Source organism: Globicephala melas, chromosome 2 (assembly GCF_963455315.2).
Source record: "Globicephala melas chromosome 2, mGloMel1.2, whole genome shotgun sequence".
Classification (NCBI taxonomy): domain Eukaryota; kingdom Metazoa; phylum Chordata; class Mammalia; order Artiodactyla; family Delphinidae; genus Globicephala; species Globicephala melas.
Genome location: NC_083315.2, coordinates 64,316,044 through 64,340,307, shown reverse-complemented (window position 1 = coordinate 64,340,307; position 24,264 = coordinate 64,316,044). Strand labels below are relative to the sequence as shown.

The following is a 24,264-nucleotide window of genomic DNA, read 5'->3' as shown; positions in this document are numbered from 1 at the left end:
TTGACCTTCTGGGGCTAAAAAAAGAGAAAATGTACACGCACGGGACCCACATGATGGAACAGAGAGGCCTGAGTTTTGAATCCAAAACCCCAGGCTTGAGTCCCAGTTTGCAGGCTGTGTAACCTCAAGTCTCGGTTTCCCCACCTGCGAAATGTGGGTCCCACTTTACACCCCAGCACCCTCCCGGGGTGTGATGAAACCCAGGGGGATTGAAAAATATACATACTTTCAGGAGCCCCACACTGGAGGAGATGGTGAATTACTATGACAGAAACGACGAAAAAGAGGGCCAGCCCAACCATCAAAGGGACAATTCGCTCTCCAAAAAATGAATCCTTAATTATCTCTTTCAGTTCTATGGAGACAGGGGCCCCGAAGAGAAGCCGGCAGCTCATCCTTCGTGTGACTATCTAAGCCCGAACCAGGAAGAGGAACAACTGTATACACAGGCTAGAATCTGAATCCCTAATTTGATGAGGCATGTAAATTGGCAGTTATTCAAATGAGTGCATTTGCATATAAAGGGTTTAAGGCTTCATCATTGTTTAATATTTCTTCCGTAGTGCAGAGTAAGGACTTTAAAATCTTTGTCCCTCTTTTCAAGGGTTTTAGGAAGGGACTGCAAAGGCAGCTAAATGGAGCCCGGGCTCTGGGTGCGTCAGGATGTGGGTGTGGGGTGAGCACCCAGGGGTGCTATGCAGCCCTCCTCTGGGGCAGACGAGGTGGTGTCACTTTCCTGGGCACCTGCTCACGGCCGTCCAGCTTGGCAGTGCCAGCCAGGGGTACCTCCTCTGCCTCTGAGGGGTGGCAGAAGTTCCAGGCTGGCTGTTCTAGGTCCCAGTAGGATGGGGCACTCAAAAGTGTGAGCCCCTGACTGGCAGTATCAGCATCCCCTGGGAGCATGTTAGAAATGCAGATTCTCGGGCCCATCCCAAACTACCGGCCAGTCAGAAACTCTAGGCGTGGAGCCCATGGTCTGTCTTTTGTTTGTATTTTAATTATTTGTTTGTATTTATTTTTGGCTGCATTGGGTCTTTGTTGCTGCACGTGGGCTTTCTCTAGTTGCAGTGAGCGGGGGCTACTCTTCATTGCGGTGCCCGGGGTTCTCATTGCGGTGGCTTCTCTTGTTGCAGAGCACGGGGTCTAGGCACACAGGCTTCAGTAGTTGTGGCACGCAGACTCAGTAGTTGTGGCTCACAGGCTCAGTAGTTGTGGAACATGTGCTTAGCTGCTCCGCGGCATGGGGGGCCTTCCCGGGCCAGGGCTCGAACCCGTGTCCCCTGCGTTGGCAGGCGGACTCTTAACCACTGCGCCACCAGGGAAGCCCCACAGTCTGTTTTTTAACAAGCCCTCCAGGAGATCCTGATGCTTATTCAAGTTGGAGAACCGCTACCCTGGGACATCCCTGTCCAGGAAGTGTTTCACGTACGTTGGGTTTAACGTTGCATGATCCTTTGGATTTATCTCCCGAGGCCACTCCAAGTTCTAATCCGGTGCCCTTCAGGGATGGTTCTGACTTCTGGTGAAGGAGGAGGGAGGGTCCTGGTTTCCTTCAGGAAGAGGAGGAAACACAATCCCTCCAGTGTGTGGCAGCCCGGCCATCAGCAGCCAGTGGGGGGGCCTCCCAGCCCCGATTCCTGGGCTACCTTCCTCACCAGCCAGATGGCTTGAGCCCAGGCTGGGCTGCTGTCTTGGGTGGACGGAGGCACACCAGGTCGCAGCTGAGGGACCCAGAAGTTGTTGGAATTTCTCAGCCCTCTGTGCTGGATCCAGGCCCTGGCCTGTGCCCTCTATCACTCAACAAAGAGCTCCTGAAGCCCACCCTGCGCCAGGGGCTCAGCCAGATGGTGGGCACAGGGTGTAGCCTGCAGCGTGGGTCCCCTTAAGGAGCGAGTGCCCAACAGGGGAGGCATCTGACAATGAGAGCTTTCAACCAAGAACTGAGGGGCTTGGCAGGGGACGTACAGGGGGTCTTGGGACCAAGCAGGATGGAAATTCCACCTGGCCCAGAGGTCAGGGAAGACTTCCTGAGGATGGTGGGAGGGAGAAAGGCACTCAGGATGGACAGAGCTTGACACTTAACCAGGAGTCAAGGCCCAAGAAGCCAGTGAGCTTCTAGAGGCAACAGGGAGGCTTTGGAAGGTGCTAAGCAGAGAAGGGAGACGATGAGATTTACGTTCTGCAAAAGCCACGTGGACTGCAGAGTGGAGCTTGGGTTGGAGGCAAGTTAAGGTTGCAGGGAGGGATTTCAGGGAGGGGCAGTTAGGACAATCCAGGAGAGAGAGGGCGGCAGCCCGACCAGGAAGTGGCAGTGGGACGGAGAGAAGTGATACCTTTCAGGACTGATTAGCAGTTGGAGTCTCCTGGATAGGGTGCTCCTTTGAATGGTGTGGTGAGAGGTGGAGGATGGTGAGAGAGGAGCTTTCTCCCAGGCAGTCTGGCCTGGGCATCTGGGAAGCTGCATAGTCTTTACCAGAGCTAGGAAGCCCTGGGTTAGGATCAGCTCTGGGGTCCCAACTGTGTGCTTCAGGACCGAGTCCTTGCCTAATAGCCTTAAGAACTGGATTTGTGGGTGCAGTCCTGGCTCTCAGTACAGGCAGCTGGGTGGTGTCACCCCCAACCTGGGGTGGATGCACTAAGCAGGAAGGATGGGCTGTCATGTAGACCACGGATGGAGACCTGAGGCAGTCAGGGAGGGGAGTGGCAGCCACAAGAGTGGACTCAACAGGATGAAAAGGGATGCTTCTGGGGTCATGTGGGTGAATCCGAGAGGAAAGATAGCACCTGGATACAGGTCAGAATGAAGGAGCTGGGACTGAGGTTCCCCAACCTATACCTGAGATAGAGCTGGTAGGCCCAGGTAGGCCAGAGCAAACCATTTGCTGACTGCTTAGGGTGGTCCTCGATTTCATCAGGGACCCAGGCTCCTTCCAGCTCTCTAAAAGTGTGACCCCATCTTATTCACAAAATGGCTGCTGCAGCGCCAGCTATCATGCCCATGTTCCAGACAGGAAGATCCCAGGAGGAAGGAAGGAAGAAAATCACCTGCCAGTCGAGTCAGCCCCCTTTAAGGTGCTTTCCTGGAGGCCCACCCAAAGGTTTCCACTTTTAGCTCCTATAGCCACTGATAGCTGCAAGATAGCTTGGGATATGTAGCATTTTAGTTGGGCATATCGCTACCTCCAAAATACAGGGATTCTGTTATGAAAAGAGGAAAATGGATATTGGGTAGGTAACTAGAAATCTCTGTTGCAGAAGGAATAAATAGGCAAAATTAGCATCTTTTTTCCATTAGATTTTCCTTTTTAAAAATTAAAAATAAACTGTACACTTTAGTAAATGAGGTCAAGTTATCACGAAAATTGTGTGTCTTAGGTAGAAATCATTTAGTTGCAAAGAACAGAAAGCTACTTGACCGCCTTAAGTAAAACAGGGAGTTTATTATACGGATTCATGGGACTATCTTAGGGTGAAGGGCAGGAAGCTGGTGGGCCAGTGAAGGAAACTAGCCCAAGGATTTCTCTTCCTTTTCCCCTTGTGAGGGTCCTAATAATCTCCTGTCTCCAATTCCCTCTGACCTTCTCATCTGCTTCAATTCTTTCTCTCCCTCTCTGATATTTGTCTTTCTCTTCCCTATGTACATAGCAGAAAATGGTCACCCTGACCTACCAGTTCAAGTGCTAACATGAACTCTGCAAAGTCCCCATGACCCAATTCCAAAATCCCTGAGATGTCGAGTTAGCCCAAGCTTGGGTTAGATGCCCACCCACCCTGGTGAGCAGGTGCAGCCAGGGCAGGCCACTTGGGGCAGATCACCTGAGGGGCTCGGGTGGGCAGGTAGGCATTTAGGTCATATGTCCCTACAAACACTTGAGGACAGCACTGTCCTTCATGCAACCCTAGCTTTCCTTGCAGACATTGGGGAAAGCTTCCTTTCAGCTCCCTCCATTCTCTGTATGAACTGGCCTCTTTCCAGAAAGGCTCTGAGGTTCTAGGCCAGACAACATATAAACTCTCCTTGACACCTGTTTCTACATTTACTTTCCTCTCCCAAAGGCTAACTATCCTTGGCCCCAGTGGCTCAGAATCTGGGGGAGGAGGACAGACGTGTAAACCCATGACTCTCAGGTAAATCAGGCGGTGGGCTAGCCTGCTGCATCCTGTGCCCATGTGGAAGTCTGAGCATGTTGAGCACTTGGGAAAGTGACAGGAGTCCCCTTGACAACCTCTGGATGCAGAAGATAGGAACAAGAGCAAAAGTGAGAGATGCCAAGTCGGGCCACAGAGAATAGACCAGAGCTGATAAAATTCAGATGAGTGGCTGAGACGTGGGTGGGTCCTAGCAAATGGTACGACAGAATTAATGTAAAAAAGAGCACTTGGACTTCAATTTCTCAAAATCTGAGTAAATAAGACATGACACCACCAAAGCCAAGAAGAGGCCTGAGGCCTCTATAGACAGCTGGATACACCGAGCCAAGCTCATACAGAGACTGGAGGGAGTTAAAAGGAAGCTTTCCCCACGTTTCTGCAAGGAAAGCTGGGGTTGCATGAAGGACAGTGCTGTCCTCAAGTGTTTGTAGGGACATATGCCCTAAATGCCTACCTGCCCACCTGAGCTCCTCAGGTGATCAGGGATTTTTTTTTTTTTTTTTTTTGCAGTACGCGGGCCTCTCACTGTCGTGGCCTCTCCCGTTGAGGAGCACAGGCTCCGGACGCACAGGGTCAGTGGCCATGGCTCATGGGCCCAGCCGCTCCGTGGCATGTGGGATCCTCCGGGACTGGGACATGAACCCATGTCCCCTGCATCGGCAGGCGGACTCTCAACCACTGCGCCACCAGGGAAGCCCGATCAGGGAATTTTATCTCATTGAAGTGTCACCATATGCTCTTTGCCCTTAGAAGGATTTCTTAAAATTGAATTTGCATGATAGGTAATATATGCAAGTTGTTTTAAATTATTTTGAAATAGAATTTCTGGTTTATTTTTCCAAATAATTCAAATTCTTTTTTCTCTTTTTTTAATAAATTTATTTATTTTTGGCTGCATTGGGTCTTCGTTGCTGCGCACAGGCTTTCTCTAGTTGCACTGAGCCGTGCACAGACTTCTCGTTGCGGTGGCTTCTCTTGTTGCGGACCACAGGCCCTAGGTGCACGAGCTCAGTAGTTGTGGCAGGAGGACTCAGTGGTTGTGGCTTATGGGCTCTAGAGCACAGGCTCAGTAGTCATGGCGCACGGGCTTAGTTGTTCCACGGCATGTGGGATCTTCCCGGACCAGGGCTCGAACCCGTGTCCACAGCATAAGCAGGCGGATTCTTAACCACTGCACCACCAGGGAAGTCCGCAGATTCTTAACAAAAGTTACGATGAGTGGAGGTATATCCCTGTTCAGCTTTTAAAGTTATTTTTCTGTATAGAAGAAAATGGTTCATCTCCCTACTTTACCCTATTGATGCACTGCTAACAACTTCATGACCAACACCAGCAGAAACCAGGAGGCAGAGTAAGAACTCCCAGCCTCCCAACTGCCACACCAATGGTGGAAACCTTGCAAAAGGAATGGCATCCCCTTCCACACACGTTAAAATAGTAATACACAGTGCTGGTTAATTTGTGGGAAAACACACGTCCTTATTCAATGGGGTAGCCCCAGCACAAATTCCTCCAAAGAGAATTTTTTTTTTTTATGAGAAACATAAAATGTTGGGTTTTATTAAAGTAATATAAAAATATCCTTCTACAATAAACTTAGCCAAACTTTTCAAGATGAACAAATATAAGCAAAACAAACATAAATTGTATTTCATATATTTGTATAATTGTAAAAAAAACAACTAAATTATTTTTATTTTTTTATTTATTTATTTTTTTAACATCTTTATTGGGGTATAATTGCTTTACAATGGTGTGTTAGTTTCTGCTTTATAACAAAGTGAATCAGTCATACATAAAGATATGTTCCCATATGTCTTCCCTCTTGCGTCTCCCTCCCTCCCACCCTCCCTATCCCACCCCTCCAGGCTGTCACAAAGCACCAAGCCAATATCCCTGTGCCATGCGGCTGCTTCCCACTAGCTATCTACCTTACTACGTTTGTTAGTGTGTATATGTCCATGACTCTCTCTCGCCCTGTCACAGCTCACCCTTCCCCCTCCCCATAACCTCAAGTCCGTTCTCTAGGAAGTCTGCATCTTTATTCCTGCCTTACCCCTAGGTTCTTCATGACATTTTTTTTTTCTTAAATTCCATATATATGTGTTAGCATACGGTATTTGTCTTTTTCTTTCTGACTTACTTCACTCTGTATGACAGACTCTAGGTCTATCCACCTCATTACAAATAGCTCAATTTCGTTTCTTTTTATGGCTGAGTAATATTCCATTGTATATATGTGCCACATCTTCTTTATCCATTCATCCGATGATGGGCACTTAGGTTGTTTCCATCTCCTGGCTATTGTAAATAGAGCTGCAATGAACATTTTGGTACATGACTCTTTTTGAATTTTGGTTTTCTCAGGGTATATGCCCAGGAGTGGGATTGCTGGGTCATATGGTAGTTCTATTTGTAGTTTTTTAAGGAACCTCCATACTGTTCTCCATAGTGGCTGAACCAATTCACATTCCCACCAGCAGTGCAAGAGTGTCCCCTTTTCTCCACACTCTCTCCAGCATTTATTGTTTCTAGATTTTTTGATGATGGCCATTCTGACTGGTGTGAGATGATATCTCATTGTAGTTTTGATTTGCATTTCTCTAATGATTAGTGATGTTGAGCATTCTTTCATGTGTTTGTTGGCAGTCTGTATATCTTCTTTGGAGAAATGTCTATTTAGGTCTTCTGCCCATTTTTGGATTGGGTTGTTTGTTTTTTTGTTATTAAGCTGCATGAGCTGCTTATAAATTTTGGAGATTAATCCTTTGTCAGTTGCTTCATTTGCAAATATTTTCTCCCATTCTGAGGGCTGTCTTTTGGTCTTCTTTATGGTTTCCTTTGCTGCGCAAAAGCTTTTAAGTTTCATTAGGTCCCATTTGTTTACTTTTGTTTTTATTTCCATTTCTCTAGGAGGTGGGTCAAAAAGGACCTTGCTGTGGTTTATGTCATAGAGTGTCCTGTCTATGTTTTCCTCTAAGAGTTTGATAGTTTCTGGCCTTACATTTAGGTCTTTAATCCATTTTGAGCTTATTTTTGTGTATGGTGTTAGGGAGTGATCTAATCTCATACTTTTACATGTAGCTGTCCAGTTTTCCCAGCACCACTTATTGAAGAGGCTGTCCTTTCTCCACTGTACATTCCTGCCTCCTTTGTCAAAGATAAGGTGACCATATGTGCGTGGGTTTATCTCTGGGCTTTCTATCCTGTTCCATTGATCTATATTTCTGTTTTTGTGCCAGTACCATACTGTCTTGATTACTGTAGCTTTGTAGTATAGTCTGAAGTCAGGAAGCCTGATTCCTCCAGCTCCGTTTCTCGTTCTCAAGATTGCTTTGGCTATTCGGGGTCTTTTGTGTTTCCATACAAATTGTGAATTTTTTTGTTCTAGTTCTGTGAAAAATGCCAGTGGTAGTTTGATAGGGATTGCATTGAATCTGTAGATTCTCCAAAGAGAATTTTAACAATGCACCCTGGGAACCATAAGAATGCTTTTTCTTTTCAACCCTAGGAATTTATCATAAGGAAATGATACCCTACCACCACTGAAAGAAAAAAGTGAAAAGGTATCTATTATAAATAACTACATTTATTAGAGGGGAAAATTGGAAGCATGTGTTTTCTTTCTTTTCAGTTTAGGCTAAGCAGGAGGTGTTATTTCCCCTTCACAGCTGGAACCTGAGGTATAAAAGGTCACAGAACTGGTATTAACTGAATGCCAGCCGTGTACCCAGTGCTTCACTTTCCTGAGCTCAGTGACATCCCTCCCCCCCACCTGTTAGGTGGGTAGCATTGTCCCCTTACAGACAATGGCTCACTATGCAAGTTACTGGGAGTGGCAGGATTGATTTCCAGCCCAGTGTTTTTCAAAGATCTGCAACGTACTCCAGTATTCTTGGAAACTCTGCCCTGGGCACTGAGGCATCCCACCCGGGCTTCCCCTCAGTTTTGAAAGGAGAGAATATAATATTGTTTGATAACTCTACCAAAACGTACTTTACAAAGGAAAGGAATTCCAAGTTCAAACACACGGAGTTTTTCTCTTGCTTTCCCCCTTCCTTTTATTATGCACTTTATACTCTCTAAGAAGTTGGGACTCATTAATTACAGTGGTGGTAATTATAACCCACTTGTGCTTCTGCAGAGCCCTTCTGAGGAGCTGAGAGTCCTTTATAAATACGAGCTCATTAATCGTCCCAGCAACCCTGCAAGTAGAAGGCAGCTACTGTCCTAAGAGGATGGGGCTCTGAAGCTGCCTGGACAGGGGCTACTGGTGCTCTCGTGCCAGGGGCCTGGGCTGCCTGGAGCCCTTTGCAGGACAGCCATTTGCCTGAGATGCCAAAGGCTAAAAACTGCCTGGTTACTGGCTTTAAGGGCATCTACCTATCTTGGAGTTCCACAACAAAAGCCCTGGGCTTAGTGATCCTCCAGGCCACGCTCACAGGGCAGGGCTAGACAGCCGAGTCTGTACACCACAGCCTGGCCCCAGTGCCATCTGATGTTTTCTGGCCTCTGCACCTTTGCCTGTGCTGTGTGCCTTGTTTGCTATGCTCTCCCTCCTCTTTTCTAAATTAGCCCGCCCTTCAGCTGAGGTTCCACCGGTTCTACAGCATCTCTCCCTCCCTGACCTCATCCAAACCGTACAGTCTGAACCATTTATTTTTCTGGTAACTCTGAGCTGTATGGCATCTCTTGGGTTGCTCTCTTGCATTGCTATCGATTTTCTGAATCACTATTTGGCATTCCTTTGAAGGACAGTCTGGTCTTCCTCCTGACTGAGAGCCTCTGGGGGCTGGAATACGTATCTTTTCCATGTTTCTGGGAACTTTGGTGCCTAGCACAGGGTTTGGTATACAGTAGGGGGTCAAGAAATGTTGACTGATGGGCAGAAGGGGTCCTGAGTGGCTGTTCTCCAGGGAGTACTGACAGAGGAGATGGACGTCACTGCTACTTTCCCTGGCTCCATCCCACCCATTGGGCCAGAACCCTGAGCCAGAGGAGCACACATGCTGCCTCCCAGGTGCCTGATTTGCACAGCTCCCCATCTTACCTGGGCTGCTCCTTACCTCTGCTGCCAGGCCTGCCTCTGATACCCAAGTACACTCACCCTTTTAGCCTTCGCTCAAATGCCACATTTGAATGACATCTTCCTGAACCCATCCTTCCTCCATGAAAAGTCATCACCCTCTTCTCTGAGCTCCTATAACATATTGCATAAGAAATGGTCCAAACTGTGGCTCTGTCATTTCCTAGCTGCATGACATTGGACAGGTCTCCATCTCCCCAAGCCTTTGTGACCTTGTCCTCTGATGGCAACCATGTGCCAACTGGATAAGTGTGTCATGAGCATGAAAAGGGAGAGCCTGGTGCCTGCCTGGTGCTTACTGCGTCATCACTGCTCGAATTTCTGTCTTTGCTGCTGTACAGAGGGTAGTGGTGCTGCCTAATTCATTGTTGGGATGGGGTGACCCCCAAATCTCTTGTTTTTAAAAAGCTCATCAAGTGACTCTGAGGTACAGCTACATTTGGGGACCACAAGCCTAAACTAGACTCTCCTGTGAGGGAGGAACCAGGTTCCAAAAAGTAGAGGCAGAGCAGGGGAGGGTGTGTCCAAGGTCAGCACCATGAATAAGAGTTGGAGCCAAGCACAGAGCCAAAGGTTGGAAGGGACCTTCCACGTCACCAAACCAACAACATACCTGATGCTCAAATCCCACCAAATATTTGATAAGCCGGAGAGCCCTTTTTATTTTTCATTCTCTAGTTCTATTCAAACAAATAAGGTCTGATCAAATCCTCATTGTAGAATTATCATCCTAAAGAAAGAATCTCCCTTGATGCCCATCCTGCCTGCTCCCCATTAGCATTGGGTTTTCTGTGGATCCTTCCAGAACTTTTTCTGGATGTTCAATTATTTTTTATTTTATTCTAAGGGTACATGAAGGACTTTACAAAGATTATGCTATACAATTAATTTTATTCTCAAGTTAATATAAACCTGACTTCTCTGTCTATATCAGGTGATGAGGGAAGTCACAGACTGGGGTGGGATCCTATTCAGTCACAGCCACAGCTGTTGCCACATTGACACTCCATTTGGGAAATGTTGCTGAGTGTCTTGAGGACCAGGCATTGGGCATTAATCAAAGTTCTCTGAGTTATGCTAAACTCAGTTTCCCAAGGTTTCTGCCTGCATTTCTCGATCTCACTCATCAGGATGTCCTGAGAGTCCATGTCAATTACTTTATAGAAATTTAGATCTGTTACATTTATTGTGTTTCTCTGATCACCTTTCCAGTAACCTTGTCAAAGAGTGCTGCTTTGACATAGGCTTATTTTGATTCAGCTATTCTTTGTAAAGCCATCTTGAGCCCTGATGATCACCATGCCATTTTCCAATTCCTAATAAATCATGGTTTTAACCACTCATGCTGCAATCCCTCCCTGGACCAACAGCAGGCTCACAAATTCATGATATTTCTATTACCATTCAAGTTTCCTCATCCCCACAGTCCTCCTAAGATCACCGCTAGCTGTTCCCAGGGGATATAGCTCATCGGCCTTAGGAGACTGGACTAGGTTCAGGATTCTGACCTCCTTCCCCCATCACAGTTGCACCACCAGCTCATGGCACTCTTTCCTTTCCAGCCTGAAGCTCACTTTCCTGGCCTGAGGAGAAATCAGCATTAGAAAACATCCATTTCCTCTTTATCCCCTGACATCAATGGGAGGTATAGTGGGAAGGTCATGGGCCTTGGGAATCAGACAGAGACCTTGTTCAAATCCAAGCTCCACCACTGGCCAGCTCTATGACCTAGGATAAGTTGTTGAACCTTGCTAATCCTTGCTCTCCAGTTCTGTAAAATGGGTAGAATTGGCTTAAGATTGGGAATAATGTACTTTCTCCACAAATGATAGTTACAATTACCATTATCAGCCCAATTGGCTTGAATGACCATCTCTTGAAGCCAATAAGGAATACTTTTTTCCCAAGTTAAGCCACTCTCACCAAAGCAATCAGCCATTGCCTGCCTAGGTCCTCCCCCGGCGTGGGTCCTCTGCTGTTGTGACTGATGGAGAACAGAGATGGAGTTCTGAGTTTCCATAATAAACACCAAGAGAAGAACAAAGTAACTCAGGACACTTTGGGGTAGAGGGCCATTCTCTTCCTGAATCGTTTTGTGGCAGCTGCTCTCCTGGTCCCTGGATAGGGGGATGCTGTGATTGGTCCAGTTTGGTCCCTGGATAGGGGGATGCTGTGATTGGTCCAGTTTGCCTTACTTGGTCCCTGGATAGGGGGATGCTGGTCCCTGGATAGGGGGATGCTGTGATTGGTCCAGTTTGCCTTACTTAACCCCATGGTCCCTGGATAGGGGGATGCTGTGATTGGTCCAGTTTGCCTTACTTAACCCCATCCTCTTTCTGTCCTTCATGGAGAAGACCCTGGCCACAGCTCACCTCAAATACTGCTCTCCTTCATCAGGACTTGATGAGGTCTTTGCTATCATTACTTAGTCAAACTCCTTTCAAATGAGGAAACTGAGGCTCAGAGGGGGGTGACTTAATCAAGGTTCTCCAAAAGTTTAGCTGTGGAGCTGAAACTAGCACCCAGGAATTCAGGGGGGACTGTCTCTTGTTCTGGGCTCACTCCCCTCTGATCCAGCTCCTTGTAGCTGACAGGGAGCTTTCCTTAAGCCTGAAGGCTTAACGCAAACCAGTCTCCATCACTTGCCCCTGCTCCTCCTTCTTCATGCCCCAAGGGTGTGCTGGGAGATTGGCCTATGCATCAAGAATCCTATCTCTGCTGTGTGACCTTGGGCAAGTCACTGTCCCTCTCTGGGCCTCTGTCCTCAATGAGGAAGATACCTGATCTCCAAAGTCACTTCCATTCTGATAGCCTCAGGTTCTGTGTAGGTGAGATCCACTCCCAGGTTTGGAAGATCCCCACGCTCACTTCGACCCATAGTGACAGGTGAGCATTCCCTTCCAGTTTGCATGCAGGTTTCATATCTTAATCACTGAGCTCAAGGGATGGGGACCCCTTAATGCAATGATGTGCATACTGTGAGCTTATATTGCAGTCAACTAACCAAATCCTCCCCAATGCAGAATTTAGTTGGAAAGACTCCATTCTTACTGGAGACCCCTGAATGCTCCACCCGATTCCCCCTAAAACCAGCTGGGCTCCTTTGGGGGACCCTCAGGAAGGCCATTCAAGAACTGGGGCTCCCTTGGCATGGCCAGCATCGGGTCATTAGCTGTTAAGAGCCAACTCTGGACGATGGCCCCAGCCCACATGCACACACAAACCTCCCTGGGCATCGTCCACCCCCCACCCCCTACCCCACACCCCTCCTGATCAGCATTTGGAAAGGAACAGAAGCAGCTCCTACTGGGGCCCAAGTGACTCCCTGCCCAGGAAGCCATGTCCCGCCAACACCTCCCACGCTCCTCCCCGGGGCCACACCTGCAGAAGGATGATAAGGGAATCGGATTCTCAAGCGACACCAGAGGCACAGTCCAAAGATTCAGAATATTTAGCTGTGTTTACCCGCAATAATCAGCTTCTCAAAGACATGTTGCTGGGCAGCTCTTGCTACATTGATTATGCTGCCTCATATTTTTGGCCCCCGGGGGCAAACAGCTCTGATTAATATTTCACAACACAGTTTTTTTTTTTTTTTTCATATTCCTTTCTTCATGTTGTTTTTCTCTTTTTTAATTTTTTCTTCCTCCTGAGCCCCTGAGAGCCTGCTAGAGAGACACGGAACATTTTACCGTCTCTTGTGTCTGCCTGCTCCAGTAATCAGCGGACTCGATCACGCTCGCAGTGTTTTTATGAATTAGTAACAGGCTCTTTGGAGGGCTAGCGGGGGGAGGCAGGAAATGCAATCTATGGAAACTTAATGAGCGCCGTGGGGAACAGCTACCTCGCTGCCTCCAGCCCTGCCACGCTGAGCTCTAAATCACCCTTTCAGAGATTACCCACTTCCAGAACAGCCTCGACAGCTTGTGTGGGGCTCCTGAGTGCCCCTCTGTCCCCCTCCTGAGGACCCCTCCAGGTCCTCCCAGGAAGAGGGATGTGGGAGAGGCAGCTGAAGCACATCTCCATTTTAATTTGAGAAAAGGGAGAGCGGGGATCTGGCTTAGCCCGTGAAACTGTCCTGCCCTTGCAGGCTCTTTGCATCTGTTGCTTTTCGACAAACTGGGTGAGGATGGGTGAGGGTACGGCAGGGAGGCTGGGCAGGTGGACCAGGCAGGCCCCCGTAGGGAGATCCGCAATTCAAACCAGGGTCCTTGCAGGGGGTCTTATTCTTGCAGGTCTAGAAATTTCTTGTTAGGGCTCTCCACGACTAGATTCTAAAGGACTGGCTGACGCCGTCGAAAGTCCCAAGGATTCAAGCCATATGTTGTGAGATACCACTTGAAAAAAAAATCCACTCCATCATGGTCTGATGTTTGGTCCTACTGTGTGTGATCAAGCCCCAGTTCACACCACATGACATTCACCACTCGAATCTGACTACCCTCAAGCCCTGTTCACGAGACCCATCCACTGACCATGAGCTTGGACGGTAGGGCAAAGTCATTGGCTACAGAAGTTTCTAAATTATTTACCCTCGATCACCTTGTATTCTGGTAACAAACAGTTCACACGTAGGCTCTGATCCCCATACCACACTTGGGGCAGTGCTCATCCAAACTTGAATGCCACATTCTTAATTTGCAAAGGGCAAAACGATCACCAAGTAAGCCAGAACAACGTGGCCAGGATCAGAGCCGCCTTTACCAGCAGGAAGGTGGGCAGTCAGCTTGTAATCAGAAAGTAGTATGGGAAGCATGACATGCGTTGATCTTTCTTTCTTTCTTCTCTCTCTCTTCTTCTTTCCTTTACTTTTTATTTTGGCAAATGTCATCTACACAAAAATAGACAGAGTAGTATAATGAGCCCTCACGCGCCCATCAGTGAGCTCCAGTCATCAAGTTAAATATTTGTGACCTGACCTTCCCTGTAAGGACAGGTCTTCCCCCGCACCAGGTGCCATGTGCCCAGGATGCTGGGAGACCAATGTGTTCCCCCAGTCCCCCTCTTCAGAGGTACCGTGCAGCTCTTCCCTTCTGGTAGCCCAGGATTCCCCCTGGCATTAACCCCTCCCCAGTCATCCTCTCTGAAGGACGCCCCGGCCATGCAGGGGGGAGAGGTCCTTCAGTCATATGTTCACAGATAATCAGCTGGGCTCCCATGGTGGTAGATGACTGGTCTCCTTCACTACATTTTGAGTCTTCCTTATTCATCCTCATGTGGTAACTTCCAGGACCGGGGAAAACGAGAGCTTGGGAGCAGTGTACACTTCACCTGGGGCTCAGAGGTGCCTGCCGTGAGACCTGCAAACCCAGCTCCACACGGAGCTGTTACAAGTTACAACTGTCACATCTCTCGGTCCATGCCTGATCCGAGATGTGGAGCTCCAAACAGAGGAACACCTGTGTCTGCCCTCAGGGGCTCATCATCCAGTGCTAAAATGCCCGGGATTCCTGGCGAGTAAACACTGATCTGGTGAGTTGATACGTCACCCCTCCTCCGGGAACCAGCTACTAGAGAAGAAACACAGAGATGATGATTCGATGATGGAGAGGAAGAGGAGGGAGAGACTGGGAGAGAGGAAGAGGGAGAGATTGATAGACAGATAGAAATATATGTACACACATAAACACCACTCAACACACAGACGCAGATTAGAGCCAGAGGCTCGAGAAAACCTGCGCTAGTGGGAGGTGACAAAGCAAGGGGAGGGGAAAGTGGGGCAGGGGATGAGGGTGGGCAGGGAGATCTAGTTCACACTGGACTCTGTCAGGGTGGGAGGGTAGAGCCCAGCAAGGTCTCAAGGCCCCATCCTGCATGTACATCTTAATGGTTCTCAAGAGCACAGCTCACTAACCAAGTCCACACAAAACAACACATCCAAATTAACAGACAGCATCCCCATGCGTTAGTCACTCTCCTCCCACAAGGTAGCAGTGCCTTTGTACAGGATTCCTCCCAAACCACCAAATCCTACAGTGCTCAGGCCTTCGGCCAAAGCCAGATGTTCTTGGGAGGGTTGGATTTGCTGTTAGTTATTGTTAGTATTATTATTCTACTTGTAGTACAAATGTGGACCTCAGACTAGCAGTATCAGCATCACCTGGAAGCTTGTGTGAAATGCAGATTCTCAGGCCCCTCTCAAGCCCCCTGCGTCAGAATCTGCATTTTTAACTCCATCCCCAGGCCATTTGTGGGCACAGTCAAGGGTAAGAAGCTCTGGTCTTTCACAGTCTTGGGGATCCCTTCCTGGAACACCTACTTTTCTTTATCACTTCCCTGCCCCCTCAGCTGGTTTGCTAGTTTGCTACCAGCTTGGACAAGTCCATCTCTTCCCCCAGGCTCTCGGTGGCGCAGAGATAATGGCTTCATATTGATGTCTCCCAAATGCATTTTAGTGAAGATGTCTTAAAGATCTAAAAGCCTTTAACATCCCAGGGAATGCATTTCTAATGATACAATTTCAGGCCCCTTGACAATCCTTGACAAAAGGTATTTCTAGATAGGCAAGGAGGCCTTCCTGACATTGCTTAAATGCCATCATGTAATAATAACTGGTATTTGTATGGCGTCTTAATTTTACAACATGTGTTTATTCCTTCACTCCTTTAACGCTTCCATCACATGAGAGATAAGCAAGGCAGCTTTTAGGATTCTTATTTTATGGTGAGAAAACTGGAGCTCAGAGAGGTTAAGAGACTTGCCTATGGCCACCCACAGAGAAGCAGAGGCAGGCATGGACCCCCAAGTCACCTCCCAACCCTGGGCTTCTTCTGGAAACAGGCACAATGTACAGGACAGTCCTGCCAGAAAGGACTATGTGCAGACTTATTTTTTTCCATTAGAATTCCATCTTAAAAACGCAGGAGTCAAATGTCCAGTTCAGCAGAACTATTTCCCTTATGCACTCAGCCCTAAACTAGGAGGCAGGCAACGGGGGTGCCCGAGATCCAGCCCCTGCCTTTGGGCTTCATTTATTTAAAAAACCCTCTGATGGAGCAAAAATGTGCTCTCAAATCATGGCATCACCAAAAACCAAAACCAAATACAAACAAAAAATTTTTCTTCCATAAGGAAGCAGAAATCTCTCTCCTCTTAAAAATGAAGAACAATTCAGCTCCCAGTTCCCCCTCCCCCCACTCCCAGCCAACAGGTGTTTCCCATGATGCCTCCGGCCACGTGTTGCTTGCACGGGACACAGGCTCCTAGAGCGATGGGTCAGCGCCTTTCAGTCTCAGCTGAAGAGTTCCTGGTGCCAAATCTAACTTCTACAAAGCACGAAACCTCTTTTTTGTTTTTTTCAGCAACACATTTAAATAAGCTTTTCTCAAGTTGGATTTAAGGTGGTTTCACTTCCCTCTGTTCTTCTTCTAATTGAAACTTACCTTTGCTGTGTCCCATTTCCTCTGAGCCTTCCAGATGATTCAAAGCTAATTTTTGCAAACCACTTTGCATTTTGGAGAGTTTAATCAATATTGGTATATTTTACTCCTCCCCAAGAAAATACACCTTTCTAAACTCATCACAGCTGCAATCCAGCGTTTCACAAAATGTGTGTCTACAGAGCCCTGGTAAGGGCGTGGTGAAGCTAGTGCCCTGGTCAGTGGGGTTGGGAAATCCTGGAGGCTCCAACCTGTGCCCCCACGCCCCACATTGGATCATTAGCGCATTAAAGGCTCTGACAAGTCCTGCAAGGTAGGAAAGTCTACATTTCTTTAAATCAGCATTTCCCAAACTTCTTTGGGCACAGAGACCCTTTCACACTTCACATATCCCAGGAATCTAGTGCTCTATCACCTTTGGGAAATTTTATCAAAACCCAATGGCTGACTCTCCCCAGAAGGATTTCAGGTCTGCAAATGGGTGAGGCAAGACTTCCTCTGACCCTCAAGTCATGCTGCACCCATGCCATTCCCCTCAGACTCTCCTCAGGGTCTGTTGCCTTTGCTCCAGAAAGGCTCCAGAGCTCCTTTCTACCTTCGGCTGGCTGTGTGACGGTGGGCCAGTGACTCAGCCTCTCTGGTACTCACCTGCAAAATGGGAGGACAGTGCCTGTCCGTTGTATCTCATGGGTCTCAGAAACAAGCTGTGCTTCCGGAGCACCCCAATACACATCACCCTGGATTCCACAGGGTCCCCAAACAGCTGGTTTCTCAACCACTGGGCAGTGAGGTATAAATGGGGCCTTTCCCCAGAGAGGCTACTGCAACTCCCCAAACTCGGGATGACATTTATGTCCCCTCGTCTCTCCTACAGAGGCCAATCTTAGAGCCGTAGCATCGCCCAGAATCCCACATTTTGGCCATACACCAGCGGTCATGCCTTGCACTTGGTCTAGAAGGGGGACTGGGCCAGGCTGTGGGAGAGAAGGGTGGTGCATCCCCTCTGCCATCTTTCCACCAGCTTCTGCACAGTCATCCCACCTGTCCTTCGCTCTGTCCTCCCCCTGAGCCACACCTGTTGGCAATCTGCACTGACATGTGTCGTGCCTGTGTGCACAAAAGCCTGGCTGCCGAAATCCCGGGGGATTTGTCACATCCATACCTCGTGTGCAGTCAGATGGGGGTGGTGTTTATGTCTCAGTTCTCTATTGCAAAGGGGGGAAAAAATACAGTGGAGCTATAAATGGGTACATTTTGAACAGCCGCCCCCATGTACTGTGTGTATAACTCAGCTGCAAGAAATTTAAACATAAACGAGTTTTCTGAAGTGGGATGGAGGAAAATTTGGCCACTGGCATCTCAAAATTATTTTTCTGCACCAAGTGCCAAAATCAGGCATTAAAATGCAACACTTCCACCCCCGGAAGAAAAGAAAAAAAACACATACACATATACACAACCTCATTTTCTCTGGGGAGAAGGTTGCTGTTGTTGATAGGACATGTTTTTGTAGCCCAAATGTTGGCTCTGCAGCCCATTTTGCTCTTTTATATACATTCAAAATGGGAAACATCTGAGAGAACAGGCACCAGAAGTTCAGAGCACTTTCCCCCAGCCTTGCTGTGCGCTTTCCTTGCAGGAGAATCTGCTCCAGACTCCAGGGCAAGCTCTCCAGGAGTGGAGACTGTACGACAGGGTTTATTAGTTGGCACAGAAGGAGAAGGATCTCATGTTCATATCAGGGTCTGAGAGCGGGCCGTCAGGAATAATTGTAAAAGATGGAGGTATGAATGGGGCAGAGGGAGAGGAGGTGACAGGGACAGTGGAGGTGAAGGAACGTTGACTGTTATATGGGCCAGTGGAGAAATCAACAAAGCTAGGATGAAGTGCATAGGGATGGGGAACTATCTCGTGGGTGCTGGAAACGGACATGGGATGGATTAGGCAAGCAGGCTTCAGACACAGACGGATCTGTGTTTGAATTCTGACCTAGGAAAGGTCCTCCCCGGGGGGCTGCCTTTTTCCTGGGAGCCTGTGAAGACGTGGAAGCAGCAGCTCAGGCCCGAGTCCGGGTGATCCCCTAATGGTGGCCCCCGAGCTTTGTTCTTGGTGCCCTCAGCGGCCAGTTTGGATTCTTCCCTCCTTCACAAATGGCTCAAAGGCCCTGGTACTCCTCGCCCCAGTCGCTCCATTCACATTCGCCCTTTGGAAAGGCTCTGTCTTCTCTACCTTCCCGGCTACACACACCGTTAGGGGCAGGGCCCTAGCAAGGCACAGTGGGGAAACAGGGCAGGGTCAGCCATGGTCCCCAACCCCAAAGAGCTGCTCCAGGGGAGGGGGCAGGTAGGCAAACAACCCACTAAGATGCAGCCCAACAGCCTATGGACCCTTCGTCTGAGAGTGAAAACGGGCTTGCATTTCCATAATCATGGATGTTGCCGGCTCTTGTGCCCTCTTCCATGAAACAGCACAGCCACGCTCGCTGTCAAGCATTTCCAAGGAGCCCAGCACTGTTTCCCGTGCGCCTCCAAACCAGCATGGCAGATCTCTGTGCAGTGAATGCATCTACTCCTCGCGGGCTTCATGGTATGTGCCCAGTAACACTGCCTTTGTCTTTAGTCGCTGCCAATTCCTACCCAGGCTGGCAGGCAGTTCCCTTGGGGTCCCCTGCTGTTCTTCCGTCTACCATGGCCAAGACCTGGGAAGCTCAGAAGGCTAGGCTGCTTCTATGGTGTGAAGGAGAACTCCACTTTTCATTAGTCTGGTAGAAAAGCCCAAAGCGGGGCTGCCTGCACCCACAGTCCCATGCAGTTCAGCAAAACTGCCTCTAAGCCTCAGGTCTGAGTTCTTGAGGGGCAGGGCCCAGCTAGCAGGTGGAGGGTTTTTGCTTTTAACAAGGGTGTCTTCCAGAAGCCTCTGAACTCACAGACCAACAGCTACACCTACCAATCATAAGGCCGGCCTTCTGGGTGGGGCTCCTGGGTGCCCGGCGTTCAGTAGGTTCTCCAGGATCGTGTGTCAAATGGGCAGCAGAGCATCACTATTAGATCTGAAGTAGGAGGGGAAACATGTTGAGAACGGTGATCTCTTACATTCTGTCAACTTTTATAACATACGTTGTTGAAAGTCTGGAAACTCCCAAAAAGTAGGAGGAAAAGGTAAAACTTTAAAAACCCACTTAAAATCCCATTGCCCAAAGGCAACGATTGTGAGTGTTTTTCTGTATTTCCTTTCAGCCCTTGGGGAACGTTTTTTCAGAAAGATCCTTCTGCAGGGGCAGCGGGGCTTCGCTCAGAGCCCGGCAAATACATCAGAGGGAGACGGGAGGAAAAGTCTGAACAGGAATCCAACCGGCCATGGAACGGAGAGGAAGGAAGGGCTGGGTCCAGGCTGCCTCCCTCCAGCCCTCCAAGACAAACTGAGAGGGCTTTCTGGAGGAAGACAGGTCAAGTGGGAGACGGGATGCTCTAAAGGCACCAAAGCAAGCGTACAGGATGCGGGCTGTGGAAGAGCCAGGGCGGTGGCCTCCTGGGCGGGGCCGAGGAGCAGGCGGGGACGCAGATGTGGGACGGGGCCTGCACATCCCTGCCCTGCAATAGCAGGACAGCTGGCGGGGAGCATGGGAAGCGGCAAAGACGGTCTGAAAACTAACGGCAGGTAAACCCTGCTTAGGGCTTGCTCACCCGTCTCTCTCTCTTATTCGCACCCTCGTGGCACCCTGCTCTCTCTGCGCAGACCCCGTCATTCACACAGGCCCCCAGGGTTCTCCGTGCTGTCTGTTGTGATCGCCCAGAGTGCCCATCTCCCACTGAGGAAACTGTCAGAACTTCAGGACCACCTCCTTGGCCGTTTTTGTGACCTGAGAGAAAAAACTCGCTAAAGCTTGGCCTGCACGGTGTGACTTGAGGGAGATCAAGGGTCCCTGCCCTTTCTAAAACAATTTAATTCTTATTAGAATATTGCTTTACAATGGTGTGAGTTTCTGCTGTGCAGCAAAGTGAATCCGTTATACATATACCTATATCCACTCTTTTTTAGATTCCCTTCCCATTTAGGTCACCAGAGAGCATTAGTAGGGTTCCCTGTGCTATACAGCAGGTTCTCATTTTACATCCATTTTACACATAGTGGGGTATATATGTCAATCCCAATCTCCCAATTCATCCCACCACCACCCCCTTCCCCCCTTGGTAACCGTAAGTTTGTTTTATACATCTGTGACTCTATTTCTGCTTTGCAAATAAGTTCATCTGTACCATTTTTCTAGATTCCACATATAAGCGATATTATATATTTGTCTTTCTCCGTCTGACTCACTTCACTAAGTGACAATGACAATCTCCAGGTCCATCCATGTCGCTACAAATAGCATTATTTCGTTCCTTTTTATGGCTGAGTAATATTCCATTGTGTACAGGTTCCACATCTTCTTCTTCCATTCTTCTATCGATGGACACTTAGGTTGCTTCCATATCTTGGCTATTGTAAATAGTGCTTCAATGAACACTGTGGTTCATGTATCTTTTCGAATTATGGGGATATATCTCCAGATATATATATGCCCAGGAGTGGGATTGCTAGATCATATGGTAGCTCTATTTTTAGGTATTTTAGGAACCTCCATCCTGTTCTCTATAGTGGCTGTACCAATTTACATTCCCATTAACAGTGCAAGAGGGTTCCCTTTTCTCCACACCCTCTCCAGCATTTATTGTTTGTAGATTTTTTGATGATGGCCATTCTGACTGGTGTGAGGTGATACCTCACTGTAGTTTTGATTTGTATTTCTCTAATAATTAGTGATGCTGAGCATCTTTTCGTGTGTTTTTTGGCCATCTGTACATCTTTTTTGGAGAAATGTCTGTTTAGATCTCTTGCCTGAGGGCCTGTACTGCCACCACCATCCAAGCGCTTTAAGGGGCAGTGAGATGATCTGAGCACCCAGAGGGGAGTCAGGACACAGGGTCCTTGTCAGCGTCTGTTTTTGACCCTCTGAATTATGACCTGCAGAAGTCCTTTCACACCCTGGGTTTGCTCTCCCCATTTGGTTAAAAAAGAAAAGAAGGTTGGTATGAGGCAAACCGGAAAAGCAGAATCAAAGCTGCAGTCCAGGAGTCAAAGGCCATTCTGCAGGACCCAGTGGGTGGGCCAAGGCCACCTTGGAGTGAGCATCCTTCCTCCTCTCTCTTTGGGTCTGTTGAGCCACTGGGAGCTGCTGTTCTCAGACCTGAGCATGGATGAGTGTATCAGACCCTGCCTCAGAGCCAAAGAGCCTGGGGGAAGGGGGAGACAGGTGCTCATAACCAGCTGAACTCAGGAAGGGGAAAAGGAGATGGGGAAAGCGGGGTAGGGGTGCCTCAGGCCCAGGAGAGGAACCAACTCAGGCCCAGGGCTTTGCGCCAGACAGACTGCTTCAATGTCTCATTTGATCCTCAAAACAACCCTGCAAAGTATTATTATCCCCATCTTACCCATGGAACCCTTCCAATGCCCAGAGAGGGGAAGTGACTTACCCAAGGTCACACAGCTGGAGGAGCCAACTCTCAAAGTCAGTTACCTGACTCCAAACTCCAGGTTCCTTCCAGATCGCCGCACTGTGGGAAGCCAGGGGTGGGGGGAAGGTTAGGGCTCCTGGGTGCGTGCACGGCCCCACCCTCTCCCGTCCTCTCTCATGTCAGCAGCATGGTGACACCACAGCTCTCACCAAAAGCTAAAACTGATCTGAAATTGCCATCTGTGGAAGGGCTCTGGGGAAATCTCTGGGCAGAGGGGAAATTTTTCCTTATGCAGGAGCAAAGGAAGGAATTAATGCTGCCTTCAATGGGGCAAAAAAATATCAGGCTGCTGGACAATGAGAGCCAGATGCAGTGGCCCTAGGACCTGGATGTGGTGGTCCGGTTCCCCTGTCCACAGGAAAAAGCTGAGGCTCGGGACCCCTGGCCCAGACTTAGTGTCAGGACTCCAGACCCGCCTCTTACCACCCAACCCTCCCACACCCTCCTCTGGCTCATAACACTCTTCAACACCCCTTTAAAAATTAAGGGTGCGGCAGAGGTGGGGCAGCTCCTGAAACAGACGAGAGGTAACTGCATGCCTTTAACTCCTCTTGATGTGAAAATGGGATTGGAATGACTCACTCTGGTTGAAAGGTTAGTTGAAGGTTATTACAGGAAAATTGTTATTCATACATTTTTTCTGTGTGGCCAGATAGCCTAAAAGATTAAATTCACAGAGTGCATAATGACCCGTCAGGGCGGACAATGGTAGGGGCGTCCCCCTGGGAAGGGAGATAACGGAACAGAGACTTCTCTGAATAATTCATGCTCCAGTAGACGCGGCACTAACAGATTACACAAGGGTTTTCATTAGAAAGGAGAGGAGAGAAAGGCGCTTTGAAAGCAGCTGGGTGTGTTTCTCGGCATGCATCACAGGCAGTGCCGGCCCAGTTTGCTGTGGCTTCAATCAATGCCGGTCCCCACATCTTGGGGGGGCCCCAAGGGGGTGACAAGCGAGATGAGGGGCATCATTGTTGTCACAAGGCAGGCGGGTGACAGACACCCCACTCCTGAGTGGGTCTGAGTTACCCGGCCTCGTCCAGAGCCTTGAAGCTCCCGAGAGGCTGAGGCCAGGTTCACCTTGTGGGGCTCTGGATGCATTTAAAGTGAAGAGATAGGTATGGGAAATAGTTTATCGAGAGGGATGTGACAGATGTCTCCTTCCTGTCCCATGCGTACCTCTAAGCACAACCTCATCTGGAGAGAGAGCCAGAAGTCAGAACGAGAGGCTCTGGGGAAATGAGGGGGCAGGGCCTGAACGTCATCCCTCGGGGAAGTCCCCAAGTCCTATCTGTGACCCTAACTGGCAGCGCAGCCTGGGCCAAGTTGAGACCCTTTCTCAGACCAGTCAGAAGATAAAGTGCCGTGTCAGTGGCAGCGCTGTCCACCCCGGGGTGGCTGCAGACTCCCACTCCCTGCTTAGACCGGGGGCCCCCAGGCAGTGCACCTGACTTCCCTGGGCTCCAATGAGCCCCGTGCAAAGTCATGCAGGTAAATCGCAACCTTTTTAAAACAGGTGAATCCCATTCTCTCTCCCATGAGAAGGCTTACGTGGAAGGAACCTGGTGGCACAACTCAAGGGCTGGGGCCGGGGGCCCGTGCTTGCCTCTGTGCAGCCCGCTTTGCACGGCCCACCGCTCTCTCCTCCCCGTGGCCTGCGACGGTCCACTCCAGTGTCCCCTTGAAGGAGGCCAGGAGCCTGGGGCACAGCATTCTGAGGCCTGTCTCACCCAGACCTCCCCTCTCCCGACCCTCAGACGCAGGGCAGAGAGGATCAGTCCGCTGTCACCTGCAGATCCGAGCACACTCGGTGTCCCCGACCGCTCACCCAACATCACTCACCACTTGGTTCTGGTGCTGTGTCCTCACTGGCGCCACACAGGCGGGAGCAGCAGTCACACTGACCTCAGCAAACGTCCTATGGCCTTGCTTCCCCCCATCAAGGCCCCAGCATGGTGCCTTTGCCTTAGCTGGCGATGTGATCACTCAGGGCTTCCAGACCAGGGTCCTCATCCCCAACTGGGCCAAGTGGACAAGAGAGAGACCCTCCCCCCATCCCGCATAGGACAACGCAGAGCACCGAGACAAAGGG

At 49.1% G+C, this 24,264-nt stretch overlaps 1 long non-coding RNA gene across 1 annotated transcript; it reads right to left on the bottom strand.

Moving 5' to 3' along the window:
* Positions 1-12,518: 12,518 nt before the first annotated feature.
* LOC115862855 (uncharacterized) lies at positions 12,519-22,512 on the bottom strand. The gene is made up of 4 exons (XR_009562760.1): positions 22,131-22,512; positions 20,301-20,476; positions 19,564-19,666; positions 12,519-14,069 (listed from the first exon to the last, which is right to left on the bottom strand). It is a non-coding gene; the product is annotated as an uncharacterized lncRNA (long non-coding RNA).
* Between the last annotated feature and the right edge of the window lie 1,752 nt (positions 22,513-24,264).